Source organism: Crocodylus siamensis, chromosome 2, assembly GCF_052110815.1.
Source record: "Crocodylus siamensis isolate JL-2025a chromosome 2, ASM5211081v1, whole genome shotgun sequence".
Classification (NCBI taxonomy): domain Eukaryota; kingdom Metazoa; phylum Chordata; order Crocodylia; family Crocodylidae; genus Crocodylus; species Crocodylus siamensis.
In genome coordinates, this window is record NC_143396.1 from 35,406,745 (window position 1) to 35,417,062 (window position 10,318).

The following is a 10,318-nucleotide window of genomic DNA, read 5'->3' on the forward strand; positions in this document are numbered from 1 at the left end:
ACTGCCTGACACCAAAAGTTAAAATTAACTATATATTAATTTGCTTTAAAATAGAACTTCTAATGTCTACACATGATATGAAGGACAACTGCTAATTAGGGCTGTGCGAAATGGCACCATTCCATTTTGACTTGCGTTTTGACATTTTGACAGAACAGTGCTTCATTTTGAATTTCATTTCAATTCAAAACTGCTGTTTCGTTCAGTTTCATCAAAGCAGTTTTGCTGTTTCGACGTTTTGCCCATAGGCTATAATGGAGAAGTTCAAAACAGCCTATAACTTTGTCATTTCTGGCCTGATTTGGATGAAACTTGCAGGAATGGTAGCAGCTTCTGAAGGCATGAAGTCTGCTAAGGTTCAAGGTGATAGGAGCAGGGGTTTGGGGGAAACTGCACCTCAAGCTGTGGACAAGCAAAACTTGCAACATGGGTAACACTGTGTGTGTTAAGGCGCAGCAGGGTGAAAGCTGCAGGCTTTCTACCCCCTGCTGAGGCCTCGAAGCCTGCCAGCTGTCAAGGAGATAGGTGCAGGGGGAGTCTGGGTCCCTGCACTTCTAGCTGCTGACAGGCAAAACTTGTGACATGGGTGGGTGACGCTGTGTGTGTGTTAAGGTGCACCCTCACTTAACTGACACCAAGGCAGAAAGCAGGGCAGTTCAAACAATGCTGCCTTTTATGCAGTTTTTCCATCCCTCCTCCAGAGCACTGGGATTGGAAGGGACCTCAGGAAAGGGTGACAGTCACTAGCCAGCTACACAGTCAATAATGAGAGCGCTCCTTCCCCTCTCTTCCCTCTCCCTCTCCTTACTTTAGTTTCTGTTTCCCTGCAAGCAAGCCCAGCTTGAGCTTCAAAACTTGAAATGTTTAGAAAATTTTGAAACATTTTGACTTGGCTTGTTTTGTTTTGAGGCTGTTTCAGAGTTCTCTGTTTCATTTTGATGTTCTTGTTTTAAGCTCGAAATAAGTTGAAACAGTGTCGAAACAAAATTGCTGGTGAAATTTCAAATAGCCCTACTGTTAATATGTTTTCCAGAGTTGCTAAATGTTTTTCAGTGTTCAAAATTCTTGTGTGTCTTGTCTCCATTCAAGACAGTTGAGAAGAGCTTGATGGGATGGAAACCATCTATCTATGGGGTATTATGTGTAGTTAGATAAATGTAGGGATTCAAGTCTGGATCTCTCTCGTGCACAAGAAAGTCTGACTTTATAAGAAAATTCCCCAGGGTTCCTACAAATTACAAAAGTCCTAACTCTGATTGAAGCATATGGCTATTACCTTTCTAGGAATTTGACAGGGTGTGTTTCTGTCTCATTTTCTCATAATCCTCAGCACATACAGAATGTGATTTAACCTTTACCTGGCAGCAAGCCCTACTACATTACATTCTAATAATTAAGGCTGATTTAAGATGTTTTAAACCATCACCATCATCCAACAAGTTGGTTGCAGGACTTGCAATTGTTTTTTTTTCTTTTTTCCTTAAATCAAGTTCTATAGTGTTTTATACAATTATGTTTACAGTAGCAAGTACATAAGTCCTCTGATTGGCACTGGAAGTAGTAGTAAAGTTTGCATTTACAAGGCTTTAACCAAGCATTAGAGAGAAACCATCCACTTCCTGAAATTGTTTTGCAACAGCAAGAAAGTAAATTGTAGTTTATAGGCTACTGGCTTGTTTAACAGACTAGATCATTGCTTGCCTTTTTGGCAAAAATAGGTGCTCCTGAATTATCTGAGGTGGCTGATAATTTGCAAATCTTACCCTCTTTCTTGAAATCAAATCACATTTGGCCTTTCCGGTCAGAAAAGATACTGCTGCTAAGCTTGCAAGAGTAAAGGTATGTCAATACTGCAGGCTCCAAAGTAATGTATAGTTGACCAAGCTAACTTTAACTAGCACCTGCCTTTCTACATTAGCACTCAACTGGGGGCACACAAGCTAATTTACCCCACAGAGAGGGTGTTAAGGAAAACTTGACACATGGTCTGCTCTTGGTTAAAAAAAAAATTCAAACAATTTAAATAGACTTTTTCCTTTCTCACCATTGAACTACATGAACTACATGACAAAAAGCCAGATTTCAGTTTCCCCATTCAAAGAGCTTTCCTTCTAGTATTAGTAATGTATTTTAATGGAGGTTAAGTATGCTTAATAGTGTACTTCTATTCCTAGCCCATATCAATAATGTTGATTAGGCAATTTCCCTTTCTCTCTTACAAGCTACTCAGAGATGTTCTTCTTTCTATTTTTCTATATACTGGCTTCTTCTTCTGCCCTATGTGTGCAGAAAAGACCATGGTACACCGCAATGCCTGAGGTGCTAGTTTTCTACACTAAGTAATTTCCCCCCTCCACAAATATCCATTTCAATCATTAATTTTGCTATCTCTGTTGAAGTAGCAATGAGACTTACAACATTGGATTAGTGAAATTGGCAGGGACAGAAAAGCAGAGTACCTTAACTCCATGTTCAGTTGTAAAGTCATTTTCTGGTAGCTAAATTCTAATTTATGGATGCTCCACCACCCTCCTAAAGGGATACATTGTTATGGGATGTGCAACTGTTGAATAACCCCAAATCCATTCTCAAAGAAAGGGACAGGTGTTACTCAACATGATAAATTTCACAGCAAATGTATCATATACGTAAGTAATAAAAAGTAATGTTCTATTAATTAACCACAACTTTCTGTATCCCAACCTCAAAGCAAACATCAATCATTTTAAAAATCTCTAAATTACCATACCTTTGTTTCATAGCCAGAAAGATTGGCTGCCTATGCTTCAGTGTAAATGGATTAGCTAAACTGAGGAACAATTTATTATTAAGTGGAGTACTAAGAATATCTCAGGTACTGCTTTGCAATCCCAGTTTGTATCTGGCTCTTTTCCTTTGATGCATGTACAGTGACTTTTCTGTATTCTCTCTTTGGATTTTAGATAAGTACAAAATGTTTTTTTCTTGACAGCAAAAATAATATATTTATATACCTGAGGCAGATTATGCATCTCAAGCTTTTGTTAAAATACAAATACTTCTGTTTTACAAAAATGAGCTACAGTAGATGAATTTGTGGGACATAACTGAACAAAATTTTTAAAACTTAACTATAAACCCCTTAGTAACATACAGTCATTATTAGGAACAGATTTAACAATCAGATTGATTAGACATCAAAATTGGATTTGTTATGTGATAACAAACCAGAAGAATATTATGTTTAGACCATTCTCTGTTTTTTCTGGTATGCCACTGTCCATTTCGTAGCCCATAGTGAAGGAGCAGTATTTTTCTAATCATATAGTATCTTGAAACTTCCTCTCTTGAATATGATATTTTATATCCAACTTATCTGTTGTAAAATCTGAAGTATATATGTTGAGGGACAATAGTTTTATGGTTAAATTTGATTTTACTGTACTTAAAAGTAAATCTCTTAGGGCCAGATCATGCTTTCAGCCTGAAGAGGAGAGTTTGTATAAAAGGTCTTGTAAGTTATAATTAATTCCTTACTGGTGGAAAGAGCCAGAAGGATGTGGGAACATGGATGTTGCTATAGGGATCATCCCAATGCCAAAGGGATCATAAGTACAGTATTAATCATTCAAAAGCTTTTTAGAGAGTGTCTTAGAGGAGAGGAGAGGATGCACAGAAGGTTTATGAGGAAGTCCAAAGTGCATTCTGATGTGCCTCTTGACATGCAACAGCTTCTGCTCTCCTGCCCTCTCCTACAGCAGGCCAGGGAGTGACAAGCTTAGTTTGAAGATGGATTAAGTGGTAGTAAAGGGATTACATGACTATTTTTCTGATCTAAACAAAATTCAGGATTTCAAAGCTCACAGCGCTGAAATCAAGTGATTTCAGATAAGCTGAAGTTCTTATTTTCCCAGTTAATCATGTCTTAGCCAGACTGTGCATTTTAACATTTTTACCCTTTTCAGAGGCCATCCCCACCCAGCTTCCTAATCATTTCACTTTTTTCTGAACCCCTTGTAGTTAGGCAATACAATTATACAAAAAGGAATTATTAACTAGTTTTAAGATGAAGAATGACTATGAAGGAAACTAGATGACATGACTGCCTCTGACAGCCTGTCAGTCTGCACCCACTGGAGACTGACAGGCTAAGAAGCAGCTCTGCAGAAAAGGACATGGGGGTTACAGTGGACAATAAGCTGAATAAGAGCCAATGGTGTGCCCTTTTTGCCAAGAAGGCTAATGACATACTAGGCTGCATTAGTAGGAGTGCTGTCACTCCCTACTAATGGAAGGGTGAGGGGGAAATGATTCTTCCTCTCTACTCAGCACTGGTGAGGCCACATCTGGAGTACTGGATCCCACTACAGAAAGGATGTAGATAAATCACAGATAGTCCAGTGGAAGGCAATGAAAATGTTTAGGGGACTAGAACACATGACTTCTGAGGAGAGGCTGAGGGAACTGGGCTTAGTCTGGATAAGAGAAGACTGAGAGGAGATTTAATAGCAGCCTTCAACTACCTGAAGGGTAGTTCCAAAGTGGATGGAGCTGGACTGTTCTCAGTGGTGGCAGATGACAGAACAAGATGCAATGGTTTCAAGTTGCAGCAAGGGAAGTTTAGGTTAGCTATTAGAAGAAACTCTCTCATGATGAGAGTAGTAAAGCACCCAAAGAGGTTGTGGGCTCTCCATCCTTGGAAGTTTTTGTGACCCAGCTAGACGAAGCCTTGACTGGGATGATCTAGTTGGGGATAGTCCTGCTTTGAGCAAGGGGTAGAACTGGATAACCTCATGAGATCTCTTCCAACCCTAATATTCAATGATTTTATATCACACAGTGGCTATGTCTACACATATGCTTTACTGTGGAGTAATTAGCTGCTGAGTAAAGCATTGCCATCTACATGTCCAATGGAATCACGCCCCAGTAAACTAATTTATGCTGGTATAAGACAGTATAAGACAGGGAGAGTTCTATTTTATACCAGAGTTATTTACTGCATTTTAATGCATGTGTAGACATTGACCATGGGTGTAAATTGCCCCCAGTCAGCTCAGACAGCCAGGGACCAGATTCCTGTCTGCCACATAGGTAAACAGCTCTGTACTTTCAGTACCCTTGTGCCCTATTCAGCTCCCATGCCACCTGATGCTGCCACCTGGAGCCTGGGGCTGACACCCTGTTCCCCTGCCAACCAGGGTCTGCTCTGCTATAGCTCAAATTGCTGCTGTCCTGGGCACATGTATAGACACTGAGTCCAGGAGTAGTTTACTCCAGCCCAAACTGGCCCAGAGTTTATTGCTTCATGTTAATTGCATGCATAGACTCATCCAGTAAGTGCTGATCATGCATTAAGATTTTAGCTCTCTCTATTTTGTCTGAGTTCTAAATTGCTTAAAGTGCACCCCCCTCCCCATAATCACAAAGGAGAACAATTCACATTTCTGCAGTGAATTTATTTGCAGTCTTGTCTTTGGAAGCCTTTCCTGGTTGATGGCAACAGCAAAGTAAATGTTATTGCACAATGCCAAACTGGGACCCTGTCACACATATTGAATATTACTTATTTATCAGGATCTTTAGTTGGCTTCACTGGGAGTATTCATGGGGGTAGACTCTCCAAGATCTGCAATCCATCTGAAGATAGAAGTGTATATTTGTGCTGACTGGCTGCATCTACATGTGAAATTAATGTGAATGAATAAACTTCAGTTTATTGTCCCCAGGTGCCATATCCTCATGTGTCCTCAGGATGGTGGCCCATTGAGCTGAGTCAGAACAGACCCAGCTGGCAGGGAATCTGGGGGTCCACCTGCCAGCCTGGGGCTGCTCTAATCTGCCTCAGTGTGCTGCAGAGGGGCTGACTGGGGCATGAAGGTGACAGGCAGCCCCTGCACTGAAGCATCCTCACATCCCAGCCAACCCCATCAGCATCTACACTAAAGAATGCTGCTACAGGATAGTACCTGTAGTTACAAGTATTAACCTAGTGCAGATTGAATTAGTTTCCTATGTCCTAATAGAGTCACACATGTAGACACTGGGACCTTACTGTAGAGCTAATTAGGCAGCTGTGCAGTAAATGTCTTGTGTAGATGCACCCACTGAAGAACAGGACAGGGACTGAGCTGTGATAAAAAGGTCACAAATTGATCTCTTTTTCCTTCTAGTTCTGCACAAAGCCCCCTTTTCTATTGGCTCAGTTCTGTTGGGTAATATGCTGAGACTTTGCTCACTCTTCACCCTTTACTAACCTGCTATCCATCCATCCATCCACATGGGAAGGGGAATAGCAGCCCCAAAGTGGTGGGCTACTAGTACCATGCAGGTGAATCAATTCACATAGCCCAGTGAATAACAAGGCAGTGGGAATAAAAAAAATTACTTACGCTTCCTTATTATGCTCCCTTCTTAGATTTGCAGACATGATTCACAAGATAAATCAAGATTTCACTTAGAAATCCACAGTGTTAAAAGTATTGTGATCTGTTCTGATCTTTCTGAGTTCTTTGCAACAGAAGAATGGCTCTATTACCCTTTTGTAGGAAAAAAATGAGTGAAACCTAAGCTGACATTTTCTGGGGGATGCTTTGAGTGAATTGAGTCTAGAAAGGTTTAAAACCACTGTATTGGATCCCAACCCTCCTGGGGGGACAGTAAGAAGGGGGAAGAGAGGATTCAGATACCCCAGAGGATTAGAACCTACACATTCAAGATGTGAAAATATATGACTGACAGGCATCTGGTGCATATTACTCCTCCCCTCTTCCTGTCACCAGGACCCCATTCTTTAGAAGTCTACTTTTTAACAGACCCCAACTTCAACTATACAGTATATCTGCTGCTGTGATTTAATACAATCGTTGTGGGGAACCTCATCAACTTTGAAGGTGTTCTGCCTTACACATATATAACCTTCAGAGGGAAAAAATATAATGGAGAAGGATCTTGCCTATACAAGTTTTTTTGACCCAAATGAACCTACTTAGAATGGAATTCTAGTATATTCTGGGCATTCTGCCTATACAGTTTATGAATTCTGGTTGATATTATGAAGTTATTGTGCATGTGTCACAATGAAAATGACTGCATCATGAAAGCCTCTGAGTACTCAGTCCCTTTTTGATTAGGCTTCTAACACATCCCCATCAGACCAGGAACAATGGAGATCACTTACATTTAATAACTGCACTTCTACCAACGATGAATATAATAAGAAAGTGACTAGGACAGGAAAAGCTTGGGTATTTTTTTCATATAATCAACTCTCAGGAAGTGGAAAGAGTAGAAAATGGACAGCAGTAAGACAGAGAAACAGGAGTTTTAAAGGTTTTCATGGGAGGAAGCAAGGGGAAAGAAAAAGGGTAGCTGTGGCAGAAAAGGAAGCATGCTTTAACAGCACAGTAGCTTTCTTAGCAAAAATCCAGGCTGAACAATTGTGGGTTGAAAGACTCCATGAACTTCCACCAAAGGATCCCAGCATACCCTAGAAGACTGTTTGCCAAGCTGAAGCATATTCCCTGATGGGGGTAAAACTCAAGGAAATTGTCATGAAAGAGACTAATGAGGCAAAGACAATTGTGTCTTCCTAAATACAGATGGCACATCCCAAAACATTTTAAGGGAAGTATGAGCTAGACCAAGGGTCTTTAATTTCCTCTTTGCTGCTTTCTAATTACCCAAATTCCTTGTGCTTTATTCTTCTGAGTAAAAGCAATAATATATTCAGATAACCTGCATCTGTTTGCCTAAAACTACCACAGGGTCCTGAAGAGTTAAATGGTAATCTGGATGCCTCATACCTTCAGGGTGGAAAGGCGAAGAGGTCTGAGGAGGTTGACTTATTTGTCTATCCAATATACCTCCACTGCCAATAACAATACAGTAGAAGTGAAAAAGGAAAGATATAGTAGCAAACAAAATATATTAAATTTTCTTTGTTGTAATCATAAGGACAGAGGTTTCCTTAAATAAAATGTAGTGCTACATTTTTGAGTCACCCCCGCAAAAAACCCCCCAGCCAAGCCCCTTTTAAATGACAAACAGCTAACACCCCAGTAAACTGGCAAATAAAAATTGCAAACATTTCTGATAGAAGGCAAGGTAGTTTTGCACTTTACAGGCTAAATAAATAAGAGATGAATAAGTTTTCATAAGCAGCAGTTTACTTCATCAGATGCTAAGAAGGAACTCCAGGAAATACCTTCCAAATAGAAAGCAGTGATTAGAATACAGGGGGTACAGAAGGGGGAGAAGAAAGGAGGGGGGACTGTTGGGAGAATCAAGGTGGGTAAATAAGAGAGAAACAAAGTAATTAACCCAATGAGGTACATAGGAGGGCTCATAAAAGCTATTTCAGGTAATGGGAAAAAAATTGTGTGGTTTAAACCAGGGGTAGGCAACGTTTTTTGGCCGGAATGCTGAACAAACCACAATGTCTACCTTGGAAGGTGCCAGAGTGCTGACATGCCGGAGCCTGGAGCAGCAGTTTGCAGCCTCCCGTTTGCAGCCGGCCCATGGAGCCCAGTCTGCTTGCAGCAAAGCTTGCAGCCTGCCAGCTGCCTTCTGGGAGCAGCCTGGGCTCTGTGGCTGGCAGCAGCTGCTTCAAGCCCGGGCAGGCGGTGGCAGCCTTGCCACATGCGCTGGGGGTTGCTGATCCCTGGTTTAAACCATACCTGACAATCCAGTCTGTGGATAATTTCTTCTGCAATTTCCTGTTCATGTTGTTTTTTAAAATTTTGTTTTCTAACAGCTACTCTGAGGTCAGCAATGAAACGCCCAGGAAGGTTAAAGTGACAAGCTTCCATTAATAAGCTTCCAGCTACTATATCAGCTACTGTGGATGTCACATTTCAGTACACCAACATTCCCCTCTCCCCATGAGAATGGGTTACAAACAATAAGGAACATGATCCACAATGAGAACACTGCTTCTGTTTCCATCGTACTCTCCTCACACACAACTATTTCAGGTTTGGAGACTCCCTATAGCTATAAATTAATGCTAGTGCCATGGGCACACATGTGCCTACGTGTAGGCAAACACATTTATGACAAACCTTGAAGTCCACTTCCTCCACCCTCCTGTCCCCCTAATATACGTAAGGTACACTGATGATACCTTCATCATATGGATACATGGGAAGAAATCTCTAGAGAAAGGTGAGAGTAAGAGTTAGGAGCTGGGGGCTGGGGCTACCTATAAGCCAGGGCAGGTTTGTCTGGGTGGAATAGACTCTGCAATATTCCACCCAGAAAATTAATTTCTTGGACATCACTGTGAAAGTTTGCAATGGCCACATCACCTCCATACCTCATCAGAAATCATGTGACTACCAGCAGTTCTCATCCCAAACACACCCCAAATCTATGATCTACAGCCAAGCTCAATTTTACAACCTTAGCTGCTCTGATCCGACTGACCTGAATACATACCTTAAGGATCTGGAGCAGGGATTCTAAAATTGTATCCACTCAAATCAACAAACTCAGATCTGACTCTGACCTGCTACAATACCAGCCCCAAGACAAGGACAACTTGAACCCCATGCACACATTATCAATGACCTCCAACCTTTCCTAGAAAACCATGATTGGGAGACAAACCTGCCCTGGCTTTTAGGCAGTCCCCCAGCTTCTAACTCTTATTTGCACTTTGCTCTGGATACAGACATTAGCTGTGCCCCTTATCAACACAGATCACATCAGTTGACCAAATAACATCTGAGGATCATTCACCTGCATCTCTACCAATTTCATATGTACCATTACTTGCTTAGTGCCCCTGTGTTCTCTACAATGGCAGATGTGAAAGAATGAATGAGCACTGATCTGACATCAATACCAGTAAAACATACAACCTGTGATAGAACACCTGAACCTTCTCAGGCGTTCAATCACTGACCTGAGAGCAACTGTTAGGCAGCAAAACTTTAAATATAACTTGAATGGGAAATTGCAGAAACAAGAAATCATCTACAGATTGGATTGTGTCAAGCATGGTTTAAGATCCTGTTTACCTGAATTAGCTTTTATAAGCTCTATGTCCCTCAATGGGTAAACTGGTTTGTTTTTCTCTCTTCTACCCACCTTGCTTCTCCCAGTGTCCCTCCTTCCTCCCCGGCCCTCTTCTGTCCAATTTATATTCTAATCACTGCTTTATATTTAGAAGCTTTGCTTCCTGAAGTTCCTTCTCAGTGTCTGATGAGTAAGCTGCTGCTTATGAAAGTTTGTCTCTCTGATATAGTTAGTCTATGGGTGCATCTACAGCAGACACTAATTCTACTGTGCATTAGTGAGGCTGGAAAAACTGCACTAAAGCGCTAATGCACAGTAG